Source organism: Aquarana catesbeiana, linkage group LG04, assembly GCF_042186555.1.
Source record: "Aquarana catesbeiana isolate 2022-GZ linkage group LG04, ASM4218655v1, whole genome shotgun sequence".
Lineage (NCBI taxonomy): Eukaryota > Metazoa > Chordata > Amphibia > Anura > Ranidae > Aquarana > Aquarana catesbeiana.
In genome coordinates, this window is record NC_133327.1 from 286,380,969 (window position 1) to 286,406,517 (window position 25,549).

Consider the following 25,549-nt stretch of genomic DNA (forward strand, 5'->3'; position numbering starts at 1 on the left):
ATCAGGATTGATGAACTTTCAGATATATACCATAGTGGATTGTATAAAATTCCTACAGACTAAATAATGTACACAGATTTGGGTTATTTTCACCAAAGAAATGTAGCAGAATACATTTTGACCTAAATTCATTAAGAGAGAATATTTGCAAAAATATACAACAGAAACAAAGAAAAACTTTTTTTTTTTTTTTTTTTTTTTTTAAATTTTCGTTCTTTTTTCATTTATTTAGCAAAATATTTAAAAAAAAAACAGTGGTGATTAAATATCACCAAAGAAAGCTCTAATAATAATACAAATTTCATTTGGGTACAGTATTGTGTGTCTGTGCAATTTTGATTCAAAGTGTGATAGCACTGAAAGCTGAAAATTGGCCTGGGCAGGAAGGGGATAAAAGTGCTCGGAATTGACGTGGTTGGAAAAAAAAAAAATTGACTTTACAATCACTTTCAGTTTTGATTGACATTTAACAAGCTAGCCATATGCTCAAAGATTTCTCTAAGCCTGTGAATGAATGGAAGAGAAATCTAAATAGCGTGGATGAAGGTGTCTTCCCTGCTGATTATTGTATTTAGTAGCCGCCAGCACCTGTAGTTGCTGGAATACCGAAAGTGACTGCATCTAAATGGACGTAGTCACTGTTTGGCCGACAATTAAAATATTGACTTTTGTCAAGTCAGTTGGAGTTTAAAGGGCCACCCACACCTCGAATTCCAGTCTACTCAGCAGTAATCGGGCAAAATTTGAGAAGTATGGCCAGCTTTAATTTCACCACTCCTTTCAATAACAATAGGAAAAGGCCTTAAGTGATCAGACCCTGCATGTGGCATACATGTGTATACTACTTTCAATAGCTCTTGTGATATTTGATTCAAATTTTATTGTCTGCAAGTAATTAGATTCCCGTCTTTTAAAGAAAACACAATCTTCTTACAAATCATTCCAGGATGTTCGGCATGGCACCCTGATTGATATTCACAGCTTGACTTTAATATTTTAGGCAGTTGATGCTGAAACATTTAATTAGCAAAATGTTAGTAGACAAAGAGGCATCACTGGAAACATCTCTCATGCTGTTCCCTATCTAGTTTTCAAACCCTGCTCTAGCTTGAGGCAGTTCTGATATAAACAGCTGACAAAGCTCTTTTTTTTATGTAAAAGAACCATCTGTATAATATTTTAGTATTAGGCCTCATTCACAATGGATACACATTTTCTGGCTCGCAGTTTCCGGGTCTCCATTCTGTTAAAATGAATGAGAAATGGCAGGACAAAACCTAGTGGAATGCATCACTCTGGTGACAATTGGCCCCACTGACATGAATTGCATTGCAAAATGCTGCAATCTGCATCAGGCCTTATTCTTGCTAAATTAGTAATTTCTAATTTGGCGATAATAAAAGAATTGCCTTTCTTTTCAGTTGTAGTTTCTAAAACTGCTAATAGCAAATTTTGTTTTCTGCTTACGAGATTGGGCACTATTTTTCCCAAAAGTTTTCACTAATCTTGAAGTCAGAGTAAAATTGCCCCCCTCTGATGAATTTTTGGCACAGTATTTGACAAGATTCTTGCACAACTTAGATTTCTCTCATTCAGTAAAATCAATAGATTCTCCTATTTATGCTAACGAGCATGAATGGATAAATCATCTTTGCTAGCTATTGTACTCAGCACTAGCACCTGCAGCTGCCTGAATTCCTGAACAGTGTCTGAATATGATTGGGCAGCAACAATTGTCCACCTGACTCATTTCATTTTGAAATTGTCTTTTGTCAAGCCAGGTGGTGCTGATAGCCACCCATGGTTGCAATTTTGAGTAATTCAGTGGAAATCGGCTGAAATTCAAGCTGCGTCTGGCCACTTTAAGGAGTGGAAACACTACAGCTTTTATTATTGCACCACTGTGATAGTGATGGGGTAATATCAACGGTAAGTCTTCCCATTTACAGTATCTCACAAAAGTGAGTACAACCCTCACCTTTTGTAAATATTTTATTATATCTTTTCATGTGACAACACTGAAGAAATGACACTTTGCTACAATGTAAAGTAGTGAGTGTACAGCTTGTATAACAGTGTAAATTTTCTGTCCCCTCAAAATAACTCAACACACAGCCATTAATGTCTAAACCGCTGGCAACAAAAGTGAGCACTAAGTGAAAATGTCCAGTTTGGGCCCAATTAGCCATTTTCCCACCCGATGTCATGTGAATCGTTAGTGTTACAAGGTCTCAGGTGTGCTGGGGAGCAGGTGTGTTAAATTTGGTGTTATCGCTCTTACTCATACTGGTCACTGGAAGTCCAACATGATCTGAATAGGATCTGAAAAAAAAGAATTGTTGCTCTAAATAAAAATAGCCTAGGCTATAAAAAGATTGCCAAGACCCTAAAACTGAGCTGCGGCACGGTGGCCAAGACCATACAGCAGTTTAACGGGACAGGTTCCACTCAGAACAGGCCTTCATGGTTGAACAAAGGAGTTTTGAATACCTGTGCTCAGCGTCATATCCAGAGGTTGTCTTTGGGAAATAGACGTATGAGTGCTGCCAGTGTTGCTGCAGAGGTTGAAGGGTTGGGGGGCAGCCTGTCAGTGCTCAGACCATACACCGCGCACCGCATCAAATTGGTCTACATGGCTGTCATCCCAGAAGGAAGCCTCTTCTATAGATGGTGCACAAGAAAGCCCGCAAACAGTTTGCTGAAGACTAGCAGACTAAGGACATGGATTACTGGAGCCATGTCCTGGGGTCTGATGAGACCAAAATAAACTTATTTGGTTTAGATGGTGTCAAGTGTGTGTGGCAGCAACCAGGTGAGGAGTACAAAGACAAGTGTGTCTTGCCTACAGTCAAGCATGGTGGTGGGAGTGTCATGGTCTGGGGCTGCATGAGTGCTGCCGGCACTGGGTGGGGAGCTACAGTTCATTGAGGGAACCATAAATGGCAACATGTACTGTGACATACTGAAGCAGAGCATGATCCCCTCCCTTTGGAGACTGGGCCACAGGGCAGTATTCCAACATAACAACCCCAAACACACCTCTAAGATGACCACTGCCTTGCTAAAGAAGCTGAGAGTAAAGATAATGGACTGGCCAAGCATGACTCCAGACCTAAACCCTATTGAGCATCTGTGGGACATCCTCAAACGGAAGGTGAAGGAGCGCAAGGTCTCTAACATCCACCAGCTCCATGATGTCATTATGGAGGAGTGGAAAAGGACTCCATTGGCAACCTGGGAAGCTCTGGTGAACTCCATGCCCAAGAGGGTTTAAGGCAGTGCTAGAAAATAATGGTGGCCACACAAAAAATTGACTGTTTGGACATTTTCACTTTGAGGTGTACTCACTTTTGTTGCCATTGGTTTAGACATTAATGGCTGTGTGTTATTTTGAGGGGACAGCAAATTTACGCTGTTATACAAGCTGTAGGCCTTATGCACACTGGACGTTTTTGGAAGTTTTTACAGCAGCTGTTTTTGGCAGTAGATGTTGTTTTTTTTCTACAGTCATTAAACTCTCCATCATGTTATCCTATGTGTCCATGCACACATAGACTGTTATCAGCAGTTCTGGGCAGTGGCGTTTTTTAGCAGTAAAAAAAACCCAAAACTAGTGGGTTCTGAGTGACGTTTTTCAGCTGTAAAAACTCTCTAACGCTGATAAACGTTCTTTAAACGCTTTATAATCTTCTTTCTTCTTTCTTCTTTCTTCTTCTTTTCTTCCATTCTTCATTCTTCTTCTTCTTCTTTTCTTCCATTCTTCTTCTTCTTTTCTTCTTTTCTTCCATTCTTCCATTCTTCCATTCTTCTTTTCTTCCATTCTTCCATTCTTCTTTTCTTCCATTCTTCTTCTTTTCTTCCATTCTTCCATTCTTCTTTTCTTCCATTCTTCCATTCTTCTTTTCTTCCATTCTTCCATTCTTCTTCTTTTTTTCTTCCATTCTTCCATTCTTCTTCTTCTTTTCTTCCATTCTTCCATTCTTCTTCTTTTCTTCCATTCTTCATTCTTTTTCTTCTTTTCTTCCATTCTTCATTCTTCTTCATTCTGTAGCTGTTGGCTTAAGGATGATAAACTGACATGGGGGTTGATTTACTAATACTGAAGAGTGCAAAATCTGGGGCTGCTTCACATAGAAACCAGTCGGATTCCAAGCTTAACCACTTACCAACCACCTAACGTACATGTACTGCAGTAGGTCATCTCTCTTGAGCTAATTGATGTACCTGTGCGTCATTTCGTGCAATAGCCAATGGGTAGGGCCTGCGCACATCAAATGGACAGAGGGGGAGCCAAACAATGGGTCCGGTGGACCTGATGTCCTCCGGTCACCCGTGATAATTTCCGAGAGAGGCAGAAGGGGTGGTCTGCATATGTATACAAGGCAGAACACTGTCTGATGGGGGAGAAGATAGAGCCCTTGTGTTCCTGCTAAGCAGGAACACGGATCTATGTCTTCACCCAGTCAGAGCAATCCCCTAGGGACACATTTAACCCATTGATCGCCCCTGATGTTAACCCCTTCCCTGCCAGTGTCATTAGTACAGTAACAGTGCATATTTTTTTTAGCAGTGATCACTGTAATAATTTCACTGGTCCCCTAAAAAGTGTCAGATGTCTGCTTTGTCCGCTGCAATGTCGCATTCCCGCTAAAAATCACTGATCACATCCATTAATAGTAAAATAAAAAATAAAAATGCCATACAAATAACCCATAGTTTCTAGACGCGATAACTTTTGCGCAAACAAATTAGACCATGCACAAGCAGATCTTTTGTCCAATAATAAAACCAAGTACTTCAAAAAGTCTCCGCCCTTCTTTCCTTCCCCAATTCTGCCTTGAAAGACCGATGATATGTTTAACCACATTTGTTGTTAGGTATATGTAGAAATTCTTAAATTCTTTATCCATTGCAAACAGTCACAGTTCAGTTTTCAGTGAAAGGTTTCTGTTTAGTTATATTAGGCTCACTTATCAAAGCAAAATGATAAGTTCACTGCCGACCCACTTGATATTTGACACAACCATTCTAAACTGAAAGCCAAGCTAGAAAAAAGGCTAATTTTCCAGCCAGCAGTAGGTAGATAAAGGAGCTACACTGGTGGAAATTATGCTGGTTTGGGTGTTTTATCTGGATTCGTGCTAAAGCACATGTGATGCATTTTTACCAGAAGAGCTTAATCATGGAACGAGAGAAGCAATTAGAAATGTGATTTAGCTCTGACTTTGTTTTTGATTGAGCATAGAATCAGCCATTATTTCTTCTAAGTCTTGGCTTTTTGGGTGGTTGCATAAAGAACTGTGCTTTGAACATGATCATAGCTGTTTATTTTGCCACATTACAGATGCTGTCCAATCAAAACGGAATCTTAGGCCCCATACACACTATTAGATTTTCTGCAGACTTTTTTCATCAGATTTACCATACAAATGGAAACTCTTAAGGTTTGACCTCATATTATATGGTTTTGGTAAATCTGAAGACAAAAATCTGCAGAAAATCTAAGTGTGTATGGGGTCTTAGGTACTGAAATGTGTATGTAGTTCAGTCCATTACTCTATCAGTAATCTAAGCTGGTATTCTATTTTGATTACTACTTTCGTAATTCAGCTGAAAATGTCCAGACACATCCACTGCAGGTTCTCACAGAAACCTGATGTATTAAAATATAAATACTAAGAAGGTCCTTACAGACACTAGTCAGAATAAAATCTGTGCTGCAAGGAAATATGACATCACAGATTTAGGCAGCATACCCACTTATCTCAATATGTTTTCTCTCTTCTGAAATTCCCATAATCATTCTCGGCGACTTCAACATCCGTTAACCACTTAAGCCCCGGACCATTTGGCTGGCCAAAGTCCAGAGCACTTTTTGCGATTCGGCACTGTCACTTTAACTGACAATTGCACGGTCGTGCGACGTGGCTCCCAAACAAAATTGACATCCTTTTTTCCCCACAAATAGAGCTTTCTTTTGGTAGTTTTTGATCACATGCGTCGGTCGGCAAGTGGTTAATATGGATACTGCTACTTTTTTAACATTTTAGTCTGACTTCCTCATTTGACCTGAACCAATGGGTTCATGCTTCTACTCACTCTGATGGCAACACCCTCAACCTTGTAGTCTCCTACCTATGCACTCCATGCAATCTCATTTCGCTCTCTCGCTGTCTTCCACCACCTCTCCCTTCAACTACCTAACAATTACCCATAGAAACCTTCACCACTTCAACCCTTCTCTTCTCTATTCTGCTATTAACCACCTCTATGACAAAATCTTGCCCCTTTCCTGTCTCAGTCTAGCCACTCCTGTCTACAATAGATCCCTGTCCTCTGCCCTGGACGAACTTGCCCCCCTTACTACATACAGAATCAAGTCCCGACCCCTACAACCCTGGCAAACTTATGATGCCAGAAGTCTCAAAAAACATAGGTGCACTCTTGAGCGATTGTGGCATAAGACCAAGTCTCACAAAGACTTTAACCAATATAAATCTTCCCTGCAAAAATACAATTCTTGCCTCCACACTGCTAAGCAGACCTATTTTATCACTCAGGTACAATCAACACTCCCCTTATTCAACTCTGCTACTATAGACAAGGCTGCTAAACTTCTTTCGAATACTCGTATAACTACCTGGACCCTGTTCCCTCTCAAATACTGCGGTCACCCACTAACTCTATCCTACACTCTATAATCCACATCTTCAATCTCTCCCTCTCTTCTGGCATCTTTCCCAACTCTCTAAAACATGCTCTAGTCATCCCCATACTTAAAAAGCCTTCCTTGGACCCCACCAATCTTAACAACCTACGCACCATCTCCTTGCTCCCTTTTTCCTCCAAACTTCTTGAACGCTGGGTCTACAACAAACTGTGACCAGCTCATTAACCACTTGCCGACCGCCGCACGACTATATACGTCGACAGAGCGGCACGGGCAGGCAAAAGGACGTATATGTACGTCCTTGCCTGCCCGCGGGTGGGGGGTCCGATCGGACCCCCCCCCGGTGCCTGCGGCGGTCGGCAAATCTCCCCCGGCGATCGGAGGTGAGGGGGAGGCCATCCATTCGTGGCCCCCCCCTCGCGATCGCTCTCAGCCAATGGGATCATTTCCCCGCCTCTGTATTGTACACAGAGGCAGAGGAAATGATGTCATCTCTCCTCGGCTCGGTATTTTCCGTTCCGGGCCGAGGAGAGAAGACTGCAATGTAAGTGCACCAACACACTACACACAGTAGAACATGCCAGGCACACTAAACACCCCGATCCCCCCCCCGATCGCCCCCCGATCCCCCCCCAATCACCCCCCCCCCCTGTCACAAACTGACACCAGCAGTTTTTTTTTTTTTTTTTTTTTTTTTTTTCTGATTACTGTATTGGTGTCAGTTTGTGACAGTTACAGTGTCAGGGCAGTGAGTGTTAGGCCCCCTGTAGGTCTAGGGTACCCCCCTAACCCCCCTAATAAAGTTTTAACCCCTTGATCACCCCCTGTCACCAGTGTCGCTAAGCGATCATTTTTCTGATCGCTGTATTAGTGTCGCTGGTGATGCTAGTTAGGGACGTAAATATTTAGGTTCGCCGTCAGAGTTTTATAGCGACAGGGACCCCCATATACTATCTAATAAATGTTTTAACCCCTTGATTGCCCCCTAGTTAACCCTTTCACCACTGATCACTGTATAACTGTTACGGGTGACGCTGGTTAGTTTGTTTATTTTTTATAGTGTCAGGGCACCCGCCGTTTATTACCGAATAAAGATTTAGCCCCCTGATCGTCCGGCGGTGATATGCGTCGCCCCAGGCAGCGTCAGATTAGCGTCAGTACCGCTAACACCCACGCACGCAGCATACGCCTCCCTTAGTGGTATAGTATCTGATCGCATCAATATCTGATCCGATCAGATCTATACTAGCGTCCCCAGCAGTTTAGGGTTCCCAAAAACACCGTGTTAGCGGGATCAGCCCAGATACCTGCTAGCACCTGCGTTTTGCCCCTCCGCCCAGCTCGGCCCAGCCCACCCAAGTGCAGTATCGATCGATCACTGTCCCTTACAAAACACTAAACGCATAACTGCAGCGTTCGCAGAGTCAGGCCTGATCCCTGCGATCGCTAACAGTTTTTTTGGTAGCATTTTGGTGAAATGGCAAGCACCAGCCCCAGGCAGCGTCAGGTTAGTGCCAGTACCGCTAACACCCACGCACCGTACACCTCCCTTAGTGGTATAGTATCTGAACGCATCAATATCTGATCCGATCAGATCTATACTAGCGTCCCCAGCAGTTTAGGGTTCCCAAAAACGCAGTGTTAGCGGGATCAACCCAGATACCTGCTAGCACCTGCGTTTTACCCCTCCGCCCGGCCCAGCCCACCCAAGTGCAGTATCGATCGATCACTGTCACTTACAAAACACTAAACGCATAACTGCAGCGTTCGCAGAGTCAGGCCTGATCCCTGCGATCGCTAACAGTTTTTTTTGTAGCGTTTTGGTGAACTGGCAAGCACCAGCCCCAGGCAGCGTCAGGTTAGTGCCAGTAGCGCTAACACCCACGCACGCACTGTACACCTCCCTTAGTGGTATAGTATCTGAACTGATCAATATCTGATCCGATCAGATCTATACTGGCGTCCCCAGCAGTTTAGGGTTCCCAAAAACGCAGTGTTAGCGGGATCAGCCCAGATACCTGCTAGCACCTGCGTTTTACCCCTCCGCCCGGCCCAGCCCAGCCCACCCAAGTGCAGTATCGATCGATCGATCACTGTCACTTACAAAACACTAAATGCATAACTGCAGCGTTCGCAGAGTCAGGCCTGATCCCTGCGATCGTTAACAGTTTTTTTGGTAGCGTTTTGGTGAACTGGCAAGCGCCAGCGGCCTAGTACACCCCGGTCGTAGTCAAACCAGCACTGCAGTAACACTTGGTGACGTGGCGAGTCCCATAAGTGCAGTTCAAGCTGGTGAGGTGGCAAGCACAAATAGTGTCCCGCTGCCACCAAGAAGACAAACACAGGCCCGTCATGCCCATAGTGCCCTTCCTGCTGCATTCGCCAATCCTAATTGGGAACCCACCACTTCTGCAGCGCCCGTACTTCCCCCATTCACATCCCCAACCAAATGCAGTCGGCTGCATGAGAGGCATTTTTATGTCCTCCCGAGTACCCCTACCCGATGAACCCCCCCAAAAAAGATGTTGTGTCTGCAGCAAGCGCGGATATAGGCGTGACACCCGCTATTATTGTCCCTCCTGTCCTGACAATCCTGGTCTTTGCATTGGTGAATGTTTTGAACGCTACCATACACTAGTTGAGTATTAGCGTAGGGTACAGCATTGCACAGACTAGGACACACTTTCACAGGGTCTCCCAAGATGCCATCGCATTTTGAGAGACCCGAACCTGGAACCGGTTACAGTTATAAAAGTTACAGTTACAAAAAAAGTGTAAAAAAAAAAAAAAAAAAAAACAAACAAAAATATAAAATAAAAAATAATAGTTGTCGTTTTATTGTTCTCTCTCTATTCTCTCTCTCTCTATTCTCTCTATTGTTCTGCTCTTTTTTACTGTATTCTATTCTGCAATGTTTTATTGTTATTATGTTTTATCATGTTTGCTTTTCAGGTCTGCAATTTTTTATACTTTACCGTTTACTGTGCTTTATTGTTAACCATATTTTTGTCTTCAGGTACAGCATTCACGACTTTGAGTGGTTATACCAGAATGATGCTTGCAGGTTTAGGTATCATCTTGGTATCATTCTTTTCAGCCAGCAGTCGGCTTTCATGTAGAAGCAATCCTAGCGGCTAATTAGCCTCTAGACTGCTTTTACAAGCAGTGGGAGAGAATGCCCCCCCCCCCCCCCACCGTCTTCCGTGTTTTTCTCTGGCTCTCCTGTCTCAACAGGGAACCTGAGAATGCAGCCGGTGATTCAGCCAGCTGACCATAGACCTGATCAGAGACCAGAGTGGCTCCAAACATCTCTATGGCCTAAGAAACTGGAAGCTACGAGCATTTTATGACTTAGATTTCGCCGGATGTAAATAGCGCCATTGGGAAATTGGGGAAGCATTTTATCACACCGATCTTGGTGTGGTCAGATGCTTTGAGGGCAGAGGAGAAATCTAGGGTCTAATAGACCCCAATTTTTTCAAAAAAGAGTACCTGTCACTACCTATTGCTATCATAGGGGATATTTACATTCCCTGAGATAACAATAAAAATGATTAAAAAAAAAAAAAAATGAAAGGAACAGTTTTAAAATAAGATAAAAAAGCAAAAAAATAATAAAGAAAAAAAAAAAAAAAAAAAAAAAGCACCCCTGTCCCCCCTGCTCTCGCGCTAAGGCGAACGCAAGCGTCGGTCTGGCGTCAAATGTAAACAGCAATTGCACCATGCATGTGAGGTATCACCGCGACGGTCAGATCGAGGGCAGTAATTTTAGCAGTAGACCTCCTCTGTAAATCTAAAGTGGTAACCTGTAAAGGCTTTTAAAGGCTTTTAAAAATGTATTTATTTTGTTGTCACTGCACGTTTGTGCGCAATTGTAAAGCATGTCATGTTTGGTATCCATGTACTCGGCCTAAGATCATCTTTTTTATTTCATCAAACATTTGGGCAATATAGTGTGTTTTAGTGCATTAAAATGTAAAAAAGTGTGTTTTTTCCCCAAAAAATGCGTTTGAAAAATCGCTGCGCAAATACTGTGTGAAAAAAAAAAATTAAACACCCACCATTTTAATCTGTAGGGCATTTGCTTTAAAAAAATATATAATGTGTGGGGGTTCAAAGTAATTTTCTTGCAAAAAAAAATAATTTTTTCATGTAATCAAAAAGTGTCAGAAAGGGCTTTGTCTTCAAGTGGTTAGAAGAGTGGGTGATGTGTGACATAAGCTTCTAAATGTTGTGCATAAAATGCCAGGACAGTTCAAACCCCCCCAAATGACCCCATTTTGGAAAGTAGACACCCCAAGCTATTTGCTGAGAGGCATGTCGAGTCCATGGAATATTTTATATTGTGACACAAGTTGCGGGAAAGAGACAAATTATTATTATTTTTTTTTTTTTTTGCACAAAGTTGTCACTAAATGATATATTGCTCAAACATGCCATGGGAATATGTGAAATTACACCCCAAAATACATTCTGTTGCTTCTCCTGAGTACGGGGATACCACATGTGTGAGACTTTTTGGGAGCCTAGCCACGTATGGGACCCCGAAAACCAAGCACCGCCTTCAGGCTTTCTAAGGGCGTAAATTTTTGATTTCACTCTTCACTGCCTATCACAGTCTCGGAGGCCATGGAATGCCCAGGTGGCACAAACCCCCCCCAAATGACCCCATTTTGGAAAGTAGACACCCCAAGCTATTTGCTGAGAGGTATAGTGAGTATTTTGCAGACCTCACTTTTTGTCACAAAGTTTTGAAAATTAAAAAAAGAAAAAAAAAATTTTTTTTTTTGTCTTTCTTCATTTTCAAAAACAAATGAGAGCTGCAAAATACTCACCATGCCTCTCAGCAAATAGCTTGGGGTGTCTACTTTCCAAAATGGGGTCATTTGGGGGGGTTTTGTGCCACCTGGGCATTCCATGGCCTCCGAAACTGTGATAGGCAGTGAAGAGTGAAATCAAAAATGTACACCCTTAGAAATCCTGAAGGCGGTGATTGGTTTTCGGGGTCCCGTACGCGGCTAGGCTCCTAAAAAGTCCCACACATGTGGTATCCCCGTACTCAAGAGAAGCAGCAGAATGTATTTTGGGGTGCAATTCCACATATGCCCATGACCTGTGTGAGCAATATATCATTTAGTGACAACTTTGTGCAAAAAAAAAAAAAAAAAAAAAATAAATTGTCACTTTCCCGCAACTTGTGTCAAAATATAAAATATTCCATGGACTCAACATGCCTCTCAGCAAATAGCTTGGGGTGTCTACTTTCCAAAATGGGGTCATTTGGGGGGGGTTTGTGCCATCTGGGCATTTTATGGCCTTCAAAACTGTGATAGGTAGTGAGGAGTAAAATCAAAAATGTACGCCCTTAGAAATCCTGAAGGCAGTGATTGGTTTTCGGGGCCCCGTATGCGGCTAGGCTCCCAAAAAGTCCCACACATGTGGTATCCCCATACTCAGGAGAAGCAGCTAAATGTATTTTGGGGTGCAATTCCACATAGGCCCATGGCCTGTGTGAGCAATATATCATTTAGTGACAACTTTTTGTAATTTTTTTTTTTTTTTTTTTTTTTTTTTCATTATTTAATCACTTGGGACAAAAAAAATGAATATTCAATGGGCTCAACATGCCTCTCAGCAATTTCCTTGGGGTGTCTACTTTCCAAAATGGGGTCATTTGTGGGGGTTTTGTACTGCCCTGTCATTTTAGCACCTCAAGAAATGACATAGGCAGTCATAAATTAAAGACTGTGTAAATTCCAGAAAATGTACCCTAGTTTGTAGGCGCTATAACTTTTGCGCAAACCAATAAATATACACTTATTGACATTTTTTTTACCAAAGACATGTGGCCAAATACATTTTGGCCTAAATGTATGACTAAAATTGAGTTTATTGGATTTTTTTTAGAACAAAAAGTAGAAAATATCATTTTTTTTCAAAATTTTCGGTCTTTTTCCGTGTATAGCGCAAAAAATAAAAACGGCAGAGGTGATCAAATACCATCAAAAGAAAGCTCTATTTGTGGGAAGAAAAGGACGCAAATTTCGTTTGGTTACAGCATTGCATGACCGCGCAATTAGCAGTTAAAGCGACGCAGTGCCAAATTGTAAAAAGTGCTCTGGTCAGGAAGGGGGTAAATCCTTCCGGGGCTGAAGTGGTTAAGAATAATCTTCTTGATCCCCTTCAGTCTGAATTTTGCCCTCAACACTCCACAGAAACTGCTCTCTTAAAACTCGCAAACCATTTACAAACATCAAAAGCCAATGGACGCTATTCGTTAGTCCTACTTCTGGACCTTTCGACTGCCTCCTCCTCAAAAAAAAACTTTACTACTTTGGTCTCCGTGAGTTTCTTTGCTGGCTCTCATCCTACCTATCTCACTGCACCTTCAGTGCCACTTAAAATTCTACTTCCTCCTCTCATATTCCTTTCTCTATCGGGTCTCCCAAGATTCTGTTCTTGGACCTCTCCTATTCTCAATCTACACTCCCTCCTTGGGTCAGCCTCCTATTGATTTCAATATCATTTTTACGTTGATGACACCCAAATCTATCTCTCTACCCCTCAGCTCACATCAGTCTCCTCTCACATCACGTATTTACTGAACGACATATCAGTCTGGATGTCACAACACTTCCTCAAACTCAACCTTTTCAAAACCGCCCTCATAATATTTCCTCCCCCACATGCCCTTTCCCCTGACTTCTCTGTCAAGATCAGTGGCGCAACCATCAACCCATCCCCACATGCCAGGGTGCATGTAATCCTGGACTCTGAACTCTCCTTTCGGGCCTTACATACAATCTTTGTCTAAAGCTTGCGGCCTCAACCTTCGCAACATCTCCAAAATACTCCCCTCCTTAACTTATGACACCCCAGAGCTCCTAATCCACTGCCTGTTTATCTCTCAAATCGACTACTGCAACTCCCTCCTCATTGGCTTACCTTTACATCAGCTAACCCCTATTTATATATTCTTTGAAAGAAACTCTTTTCATGGACATTTATATTCATTGCACCATGTGATAAGCTGTATGGTGGTTGCGCAATAGCGCCTTACTTTTGCTATTCTCTTCGCTCCCTTGTCACCTCCTCTCGGGTACTCCTCCAGGATTTTTCCCGAGCCTCTGCCATCCTTTGGAGTTTCCTAAATCAATCTGTCTGACTATCTCCTACTCTATTCACTTTGAGTCCCTAAAAACTTTTCTCTTCAGAGAAACCTATTCTGCCTCCATGAAACACAAGGCTATATCAGCTCATCCCCCACAGCTTTTACCTTTTGTATCCCCTGACCCTCCCTTTTTGATTATAAGCTTTAATGGGCATGGCTTTCTGATTCCTCCTGTATTGATTTTGTATTGTAACTATACTGTTTGCCCTAACGTAAAGCGCTGTGCAAACTGTTGGTGCTATATAAATCTCATATAATAATTATATGTGAAAAGATCTGTGGAATCTAACTGCAGTGGATTACATAGACTTCATATTAAGGAAGATGATTTGACCAGTTTATTTTAACATTGTTGTGATTCCTGGACATTTGCAGTTAACTGCGTGTTGTTCATTGTTGCTTGGAAATAAGAGTTGAGCTCCAGGATTATAAAAAAAATACCCTTGTGAGGTTTAAATGCTCATTATTTTGTGGGTTATCAGAAGAGGCTGTATTACTTGCCTTACTCACATTTATTTGTTTTTTTTAAGTGTGTTGTGTGTGTTTTGACTTATTCATAAAAAATGAATTGCCATTTCAAATGTTTCCACTAGGTTGTGCTGTTACCTATGCAATCCAAGATATAGATAAAGCACATAATGTGCAATCAAATCAATGTTAAACTGAAAAAAAATAATAATTGGAAAAATGTTTTTTGGTATTAGATTCAATCTCTGACAAAAAAAAAAAAAAAAAAATCCGATCTTTGAGTAACCGCTACTCATAGTTACTAATTCAATCTTCATTAAAAATTAAACACTAACATAAGCAACACATAAGGCTACTCTTTCACTGTCTAGTTTGTATAGTTTACTGTAATTTGAATTTGCTGAAAATAGCCCTACTATTTTACTGTCTGTAATAGTTTTTTTTTCTTTTATTGTAGGACGTGCATTTTATTAATCTTGCTCAGTTTAACAACTTGCCGCTCGTCCACAGTAGTTTTACTGCGAGCAAGTGGCAGCTACAGGCCAAGTGACGTACCTGAACGTTACCCAGCACATACACATTAGCGCGCCACTCAGACGACTGCTGTGTCCACTGGACACAGCGGATTGTGCCTCCTAGTACCTGGCTGCTTTGAGCAGCCAGGGTATCATGCGATCAAATGATCACAATCTAAACACAGCTGTTATGAATGGCTTTCATTCATAACAGCTGTGTTTAGTATTGTGATGCTGTGATTGGCCCATAGCTATTACATGGTACCTGGGCCAATCACAACACCCTGTACCATGTGATAGCTGTGGTTCAATCATAGCATCACAATGGTAATCACAGCTGTTATGAATGAAACCCATTTATGACTGTTCAAAACATTGCTGTTACAGTAACCATTAATGTAACAGCAATAAAAGTGTAAAAAAAAGAAAAAATCACTAATCAACCCCCCAGTCAGTATAGCAGTATTGCACTGTCCACAGTATGTAAAAGAAATTGTGGAGAAAACTCCCAAATGTTTACTTCTTTTTCCCAAAATGTGTGACAAAAAAATTACAACTTCAATGTCATTCCTCGGAATAAATACTATTCGGTTTACATATAAACAACAAATGTGATATATGTAAATCTACAGTGGACTGGCATCGGGGCCACGAGGTATAATCACGTCAGGAATGCAGGTGTTTCAACCAGTTGATAAATGTGTAAATTGGTCTGAGTATTGGGACATGATCCAAGGGGTCCACTGTTTGTGAAACTTTTCAGTAGTTTCCTTAGTTATAGCTATCCATGTTATAAATATCCTCTCTCTCACGTAACCATTCAGCAATTGTTGGTATATTAGTTGATTTCCAGTGTCTGGGAATAAGCAACTTTGCAGCGTTTAAAAAGTATCTTGTCAGAGACCTTTTATATCGCCTCATGGTGCAATTGGCAATGTGCAGTAGGCAACAGGCAGGGCTAAGTGTTATTTTTGTCTCAGTTTTGAGTCCAATTAACTCACGCACCTTATGCCAGAAAGGAATGATGATAGGACATTCCCACCAAATATGTAGCATGGTCCCCTAGCTTGTTGACACCTCCAGCATAGATCTGATGATAGGGGGTACCATATTTTCAACCTAGTGGGAGTAGCGTGCCAATGTGTAAGCAATTTGTAGGACATTTCCTGGATTCTGGTGCCAGTTGAACATTTATGTGCAAAAACGTTAGCTTGCGTCCATTGTTCGTCAGAGAAGCTTGTTTGAAATGCCCTTTCCCATTGTGTTTGAGATCTTATGGGCTCTGCTTTGTCTGCCAATTGAAGCCATGAGTAGATGAGGAAGGTAGTTTTTTCCACAGGGTCACCTGAAAGGCATGTAGATTCAAAGGAGGATAGGGACCTAAAAACTTTACATTTGTCTAGAAGTACTGACACACAATTGTGCAATTGGCGATGGGTCCAAAATGAAAGGTGATGATGGGTGTCCAAGTCTGAGTTAAAGATGTCGTATGACTTCAGTTTGTTGTGGGTGATGCAGTGCGTTATTAAAAGCGGGGTCTTTTCGTTTTTGGGTGGTATAAGGCGCGCATCTAAACCCGGGGGAATGTCAGGATTCAGTGCAATCGGGGTAAGTGGACCAGGAGATGAAGAGATTGTATGTTCCCTTATGACTTTCTTAAACACTTCCAGTGTTGCACCTACAAGGAGATTAACCCTGATCGGACTTGGGAGTTTTCAACATGGAATCCATGGCAGGAATCTTAAAGGATAAGTTGACATAGCTCCCTCTAAACTTACCCAGTCCTTATTGTCGCCATGGCAGTTCCAGTCTATTATTCTCACTAAATGCGCACGGCATAGTAGTAAATTTTAAAATTGGGAAGGCCTACTCCGCCATTACTTTTTGGCCTGGTAAGGGTGCTGAAAATGATGCCCGGTTTCCGGCCCAACCAAATAAAGCTACGGAGAATTGAATGTAACTGTTTAAAAATTTTTGGAGGCAGCGCAATTGGTAGGGCATGAAAGTAATAAAGTATTCTAAGCAGTATAGTCATTTTAAGGATTGCTGCTCTGCCAAACCACGAGAATGGTCTGGGTGACCAGCAATTCAGATCTTGCTGTATGTTATCTATCAGAGGTTTAAAGTTAGTTTGGTAAATATCAGCCACTATGGGGGTGAGTTATATTCCCGAATATTTAAGGGTTTCTGACTTGCTATAGTTAACTTTCATATTGGAAGCAAAACCGTAGTGTTGGAATTCTTTAACCAAATTCGGTATAGAAATATGTGGATTTGTGAGAAAAGTAGACCATCTCCGTACACCACTGTTTTATAGATATTTGAATTAATATAGAATCCCCCTATATTGGCATTGTGGTTGACCATCCGGATAAAGGGTTCTAATGTTAAGATAGAAAGGAGGGGCAAAAGAGGGCAACCTTGCCTTGTACCTTTGCGTATATATACTGTATTTGAAAGGGTGCCATTGGCTTTAAGCCATGCTTGCGGTTTCTGATATAAGGCCGATATCCAAGATAGCATATGTGTATTCAGATCAATGTGCCTACAAGTTTCAAAGAGATAGTCCCAGGCAACGCGATCGAAGGCTTCCGGTCAGGACGAGGCCTTCGATTTCTTCTCTCAGTGCTTAATGGATCAAATTAAGGGTCTTTGTGACATTGTCACGTGCTTCCTGCCCTGGCATAAATCCCACTTGCTCTGGGCCCAGGTTTTGTAAAAGATCTGTCTATTCGCTAGGATTGTAGCTAGAATTTTTATGTCTGTATTTAATAAAGATCTTGACCTTTAATTAGAGCAGTCAGTGTGATCTTTACCCAGCTTAGGAATCAATGCTATATGGGCCAACAAGTCCGGGACATTTTGAGGTTCCTTCAAATAATTTAGGGCTTGTAATGGGGGGGGGGGGGGGGTCTTTAGAAGATCTATAAATGTCTTATAGTAATGTGTAGTGAAACCATCTGGACCTGGACTTTTACCCGTTTTAATGCTTTTAATTGCTATAGAAAGCTCATCAGAGGTAATGGGTGTCTCTAGCCACTTAAGCCCCGGACCATTTTGCTGGCCAAAGACCAGGGCACTTTTTGCGATTCGGCACTGCGTCGCTTTAACTAACAATTGCGCGGTCGTGCAACGTGGCTTCCTAACAAAATTGACTTCCTTTTTTTTTCCCCCACAAATAAAGCTTTCTTTTGGTGGTATTTGATCACCTCTGCACTTTTTTTTTTTTGCGCTATAAACAAAAATAGAGCGACAATTTTGAAAAAAACGCATTATTTTTTACTTTTTGCTATATCCCCCAAAAATATATTAAAAAAACATTTTTTTCCTCAATTTAGGCTGATACGAATTCTTCTACATATTTTTGGTAAAAAAAATCGCAATAAGCGTTTGGTTTGCGCAAAAGTTATAGGTCTACAAAAAAAGGGGGTTAGTTTTATGGCATTTTTATTAATATTTTTTTTATTAATAATGGCGGCGATCTGCGATTTTTATTTTTTTTATTTTTTTATCGTTACTGCGACATGGTGGACACATCGGACAATTTTGGGACATTTTTGGGACCATTGTCATTTTTCAGCGATTAGTGCGATTAAATTGCACCGATTACTGTAAAAATGTCAGGTCACCTTGAGGCTAGGTGACAGATGCACTCTGTAGGAGTCAGAAGTGCACCGCTAAGGTAGTGGACCCTAGGACTGACTGCTGCGGATTGAACCCTGGGAGGTTCAGGAAGCAGGTCTACTGGATCACTGACACAGATCCCACTGGGAGCTAGAGCATAGATTCCCCAGGGCGCGGAGTCTAAGAGCCAGCAGGTGTTCACCAGAGCCTCTAGTGGTGAGGATGGACTACGCTGCAGTCTGGCTCCAGGTCGCGGCCCCCAGGATCTCACAGCTCACGGTAGATGACAGGAGAAGAGGAAGGAGGCAGCAGGCTGGAACAACAAGGAAAATAAGGGACAAGCCAAGGTCGGGGCCACAAACAGACAAGGACAACAGAGTTCACGCCAAGGTTCAGGGTCACAGGCAAACGAGGATGGTCGGGGACACGCCAAAGGTCAGGGTCACGAGCAGACAGGAATAGTTAAGAACAGGCCAAAGTCGGTAACTGGAATCAGATGTAGGAAACAGCAAGTACACACGGAGGCTATCACACAATGGATGATCAGCACTGCTGGCTTGCTGTGCACAGGTTAATATAGGGTTCCCTGATAGGGCCTGGGGTGGGGCCATGCTTAGAAGAGAGGTTATAAAACCAGTCAGGTGAGAGGCAGCTGGTCTTTAGAGATGAACACATGGAGACAGGTAAGCTGACAGAGAAACTATATTGCATAACCATGACAAAAAATGACACTGGCAGTGAAGGGATTAACCACTGGGGGGCTAGGGAAGGGTTAAGTGTGTCCTAGGGAGTTTTTCCAACTGTGGAGGGGGGGCTGTGTGTGTGTGTGTGTGTGTGTGTGTGTGTGTGACACATCACTGATCATAGCTCCCGATCACAGCGAGCTATGATCAGTGACATTGTCAATAGGCAGAACAGGAAGATGCTTGTTTACATTAGCATCTCCCCGTTCTTCCTCTCTGTGAGACGATCGCGGGTATCCCTGCGGACATTGAGTCCGCAGGACCCGCGGTCGGACTCACTGAGCTCGCGACGGGCGTGCTTGCCGACAGCGGCGCACACGCGATGGCACGGCGGCAAATTCAAAGGGACTTACAGGTACGCCCATTTTCCTGTCCGTGCCATTCTGCCGATGTGCGCCGGTCGCTATGTGGCTGGAGACTCCACCTCAGCAGAGGGCAGTATAGAGCGTACCACTATCCTTAAGATAATTTTTAAGTAGTTGCTACCTTCTCCCTGTGGCTAATGCTGGTTTGTGTGAGAGTGGTAGATTGAAAAGCTTAGTATATTAGGTATGAAATGCTGCTGCAATCTGGTCTGTTTTTCTAATATGTTTACCTTCGTTATTTTTAATATTTATTATTATACAGGATTTATATAGCGCCAACAGTTTGCGCAGCGCTTTACAACATGGGGGCAGACAGTACACTTAAAATACAAATCAATACAGGAGGGATCAGAGGGCTCTGCTCGTTAGAGCTTACAATCTAGAAGGGAGGGTCAAGTGGAAACAAAAGGTAATAACTGTGGGGGGGTGAGCTGATGGAAAAAATGAAAATACAGTTGTTAGCTGTGGGTAGGATAGGCTTCTCTGAAGAAAAAGGTTTTCAGGGATCGTCTGAAAGCTAATAAAGTAGGAGATAAGCGGACAGATTGGGTTAGGGCATTCCATAGGATTGGTGAGGCTTTGGAAAAGGCCTGGAAGCGAGCATGGGAGGAGGTGACAAGGGAGGTAGAGAGCAGGAGGTCTTGAGAGGAACGAAGAGAGCGAGTAGGTTGGTATTTAGAGACTAAGCTAGTGATGTAGCTGGGGGCGATATTGTGGATGGCTTTGTACGAAGTTGTTAGAATTTTGAATTTAATTCTTTGGCCGAGCGGAAGCCAGTGGAGGGATTGACAGAGAGGAGTGGCAGACACAGAGCGATTGGTAAGGTGGATGAGTCTGGCAGCGGCATTCATAATGGATTGAAGAGGTGATAGACTATGTAGAGGTAAGCCAATGAGAAGGGAGTTGCAGTAGTCGAGGCGAGAGATGACCAGCGAGTGAATTAAGAGCTTTGTTGTGTCATTGGTTAGAAAGGGGTGTATTTTGGAGATGTTGAGGCGGCAGGATTTGGATAGTGATTGGATGTGTTGCTTGAAGGAGAGTTCAGAGTCTAGGACTACACCTAGAACCTTGGCATGTGGGGATGGGCTTATAGTTGTGCCATCGATTTTGACAGAGAGATCAGGGGAAGAGGCATATGGGGGAGAAAAAAATTATAAGTTCGGTTTTGGCTAGATTGAGTTTGAGGAAGGGGTGTGACATCCAGACTGATATATCTGAGAGTAAATTAGTGATACGTGAGGAGACAGAGGGAGTGAGCTGAGGGGTAGAGAAATAGATTTGGGTGTCGTCAGCGTAGAGGTGGTATTGGAAGCCATGGGAAGGCTATCAGTTGACCCAGGGAGGTGGTGTAGATTGAAAATAGTAGAGGTCCAAGAACAGAACCCTGAGGGACCCCAACAGAGAAAGGAAGAGGAGAGGAGGAAGTAGAGTTATAAGAAACGCTAAAGGTGCGGTTGGATAAGTAGAAAGAGAACCAGCGAAGTGTACAGTCACGGAGACCAAAGGCCTGTAGTTTTTTGAGGAGGAGGGGGTGGTCAACCGTATCAAAGGCAGCAGAGGGGTCCAGGAGTAGGAGTACAGAATAGTGTTGATTGGTTTTGGCCGTTAGTAGATCGTTTGTTAGTTTTAGGAGAGCAGTTTCTGTGGAGTGTTGAGGACGAAATCCAGACTGAAGGGGTTCAAGAATATATACAAAACAATTCTGCACTGCCGTAAAGAAAGCAAGCAGCTAACACAACCAATAAAGCAAAACAGAGAAAAACACAATAAGTGTAGCGCTATTGAAAATGAAAAAAACGTCCGGTATGGAAAACGTTAAAACAACAGTTCCAAGTGTAAATGGTGTAGAGGAATCATCAATATATACATGAGTGGAAAATCTTCAGAAAAACACTTCAAGCAAAGATGTATATCATCTGAGGTGAAAACAGACACACCACCACCAAATATGAAGAGGCTTACCGGATGGAGTGGACCCAAAGGGGCGTACGCCGAATTGGGTCGGATAGGCTTAGGTGGTGAGTGGCTAGGGATGGCCCAGGAAGGCGATGGTGGTGGATGGACCCACGCGTTGCTGTATCCCTCAAGGCGATGCGGGAACCCAGAGGAGTGTGTGGAACAGACCACACATTGTTGTCTCCCTCGAAGTGATGTTTAAGAGTCAAAGGAAGTTGGTAGAGAATGGAAAAAAGGAATGGCCATATAGTGTGAATCCGTTTAAGAAAATAATTCATTAAAATAAAAAGATATACACTCACATGTAAATCGGTATAAAAACAGCGCTGAGAATAAAACGTGACGACAGTGGGGTCCTAACCGACGCGTTTCGTCTTCATAGACGTCATCTGGGGGGTTCCCCCCCACTGTAGCCACCAAAGCATATATAGGGGGTACATCTGTGTTAATGGGAATCGGCTCCATGAATGTAAACAACACTTCTGGTATCTGGCCAAGATGGCCACCCGTCATGCGTTCCAAGCCTCCCTTTGGTTACAATATGGGCCCAGGAAATAAGAGGAGAAAATGATTAACTGGCCACAAAGCAATAAAAATTATAAACAAGAAAAGGCAGGCAGGAGCGTGTAATATATAATTCATAAAAGATAATGATAGTGAAAAGTGAATGTGAGGCCGTTCGTAAAGAACGGAAGACGGCGCAGTGATGTGCGCGCGCATCGAGGCATGTAAACACTGCCGCGCGTGACGTGCGTAATGCGTGTAAGTGATGAAAGGACGTCAGTATGAGGGTGGACCTCAATGGGGAAAGTAGCGTAAACATCCGGAGGCTAAACACGTAGTGGGTGTACGTGGTGGATGGCGTCAGTGCGTTGTTATGGAAACAACCAAAACAAGGAAATTGAAGACGTCGCTGCCCGGCAACGTTATACACATAACCCGGGAGTGCGAACAGTGACCAGGAAGTGCATATAGTGGCCCCAAATAGGAAAAATAAGTGTAAATGGGTGCGTGATCTTTTCCGGACACATTTTAAAGCCACAGACCGGAACAGCTTTATACCACCAGATAGCTGTCACCACAGGTCTTGGCTTGATTTAGTGCCACGCAGTCAATTCCTTAGACTACGAAGAAATTGTTCAAACACTGATACCTTTAAGGCACAATCTGCACTCTTGAGGGCCAAGTTTATCGACAAGAATTATGACCCCCAACTTGTGGATCGTGAGCTCCAGTTTGCTCTCGAAACTAATAGGGAATCACTACTGGAAGAAAGGCCTAAGAAAGAACAGTGAGATCTTTAAGTGGTCTTTATTGACTTCTTTTTCTAACCAACATAAGCACATTAAAGCCATTCTCTGCAAGCATTGGGATATCCTTAAGAATGACCGTGTTTTGGGCACAGTTTTGCCTGATAGGGCGAAGGTCATCTTCAAGGGAGCCCCCACTTTACAGAGCAAAATTGCTCCCAATATTATTAATCCCCCCATACGTCAGCCACTTTTCCATGAGATGGAAGGATTCTACTCATGTAAAAAATGTATTGTGTGTCAACACAATTCTGGCATTGGTAGGAAAACTGTGTCTTTTACCTCATCGGTCACCCACAAAAGATATTCCATTAAACAGTTCTGCACTTGTACCACCAGTTACATTGTTTATCTAATTACATGCCACTGTGGGAAACAATATGTGGGCCGCACCATTCGCTCTTTTGCTATAAGAGTAGCGGAACACATTGCCCTCATTAAGAACGGGGACACTAAATACACCGTCCCCTGACACTATAAGTTACATCACAATCGCGTTATGAAGAGGACACAATTTGTCGTAATTGACAGGTATGTTCCTCCATGGAGGGGCTGTGCCATGACCAGGGGTGTATCCCAGTTGGAGACCTTCTGGATCCATGAGCTCCGCACACTTTTCCCATTGGGTATCGATGTCGAATTAGACGTTAATGCTTTTATTAATAAAGCTTGATGTCCCTTCATTTCCGCTCTCTCTCCTGTTTTAACAAAATATATTTTTATCTTTATATATATTTTTTTCCACTTTATTGTCTGAAAGCCATATCATAAAGATATATATATGTACCATCATGGGAATCCACTCCATAATTGTGCACATATACACGGTCTTAGATGAGTTCATTCTCCTTTTTTCCGTTTTTTATTTTTATCTTTTTTATATTTTTTTATATTTCAGTTTTCATGGCATCATATGTCATTGTTTTGTGACACTTTATGTGTACATATACACGTTTATTGTCTTATAACTTCATTCCATATACATATATTTAAGATCAAGCACCCATTTACACTTATTTTTCCTATTTGGGGCCACTATATGCACTTCCTGGTCACTGTTCGCACTCCCGGGTTATGTGTATAACGTTGCCGGGCAGCGACGTCTTCAATTTCCTGGTTTTGGTTGTTTCCATAACAACGCACTGACGCCATCCACCACGTACACCCACTACGTGTTTAGCCTCCGGATGTTTACGCTACTTTCCCCATTGAGGTCCGTCCTCATACTGACGTCCTTTCATCACTTATACGCATTACGCACGTCACGCGCATGCGTGGCAGTGTCTACATGCCTCGATGTGCGCGCACATCACTGCGCCGTCTTCCGTTCTTTACGAACAGCCTCACATTTACGTTTCACTATCATTATCATCTTTTATGAATTATATATTACACGCTCCCGCCTGACTTTTCTTGTTTATAATTTTTATTGCTTTGTGGCCAGTTAATCATTTTCTCCTCTTATTTCCTGGGCCCATATTGTAACCAAAGGGAGGCTTGGAACGCACGACGGGCGGCCATCTTGGCCAGATACCGGAAGTGCGTTTTACATTCATGGAGCTGATTCCCATTAACACAGATGTACCCCCTATATATGCTTTGGTGGCTACAGTGGGGGGAACCCCCCAGACGACGTCTATGAAGACGAAACGCGTTGGGTAAGGCCCCCACTGTCGCCACGTTTTATTCTCAGCGCTGTTTTTATACCGATTTACATGTGAGTGTATATCTTTTTATTTTAATAAATTCTTTTCTTAAACGGATTTACACTATATGGCCATTCCTTTTTTCCATTCTCTACCAACTTCCTTTGACTCTTAAACATCACTTCGAGGGAGACAACAATGTGTGGTCTGTTCCACACACTCCCCTGGGTTCCCGCATCGCCTTGAGGGATCCAGCAACGCGTGGGTCCATCCACCATCATCGCCTTCCTGGGCCATCCCTAGCCACTCACCACCTAAGCCTATCCGACCCAATTCGGCGTACGCCCCTTTGGGTCCACTCCATCCGGTAAGCCTCTTCATATTTGGTGGTGGTGTGTCTGTTTTCACCTCAGATGATATACATCTTTGCTTGAAGTGTTTTTCTGAAGATTTTCCACCCATGTATATATTGATGATTCCTCTACACCATTTACACTTGGAACTGTTGTCTTAACGTTTTCCATACCGGACGTTTTTTCATTTTCAATAGCGCTACACTTATTGTGTTTTTCTCTGAAGGGGATCAAGAAGGCCATTATCAGCGAGGTGGACGCTCAGTCGGTTGTAGACCAGACGTTCGAGGAGTTTGGATAAGAAGGGGAGCAAGGAGATGGGGCTTAGGTTGTTAAGATTGGATGGGTTCAGTGAGGGCTTTTTAAGTATGGGTCTGACAAGTGCATGTTTTAGAGAGTTAGGGAAGATGCCAGAAGAGAGGGAGAGATTGAAGATGTGGGTTAGAGAGTGAAGAATAGGGCCAGAGGGTGAACGTAGCATTTGTGAGGGAATAGGATTGTGCCTGTGGGCATGAAGTGTAAAGCGTGGAGGGTGTCGGCACAGTAGAGATCTCCGCGCGGATAGTATCAATCTTCTCTTTGAAGTGATTGGCGATCTCCTGGGCAGTGAGTGAGTTAGCGAGTGGAGGCGGTGGAGGACGAAGTAGAGAGTTGAAGGTGGAGAAGAGTTGACGGGGACAGGATGATAAGTTGCTAATGAGAGTGGTAAAATAGGTCTGCTTGGCAGA

General features: G+C 42.8%; 1 protein-coding gene across 1 annotated transcript in view; it reads left to right on the top strand.

The window, feature by feature from the left end:
• The window catches only part of MCPH1 (microcephalin 1), a 536,838-nt gene that overhangs the window by 138,361 nt on the left and 372,928 nt on the right, over nt 1-25,549 (top strand). The window lies entirely within an intron of this gene.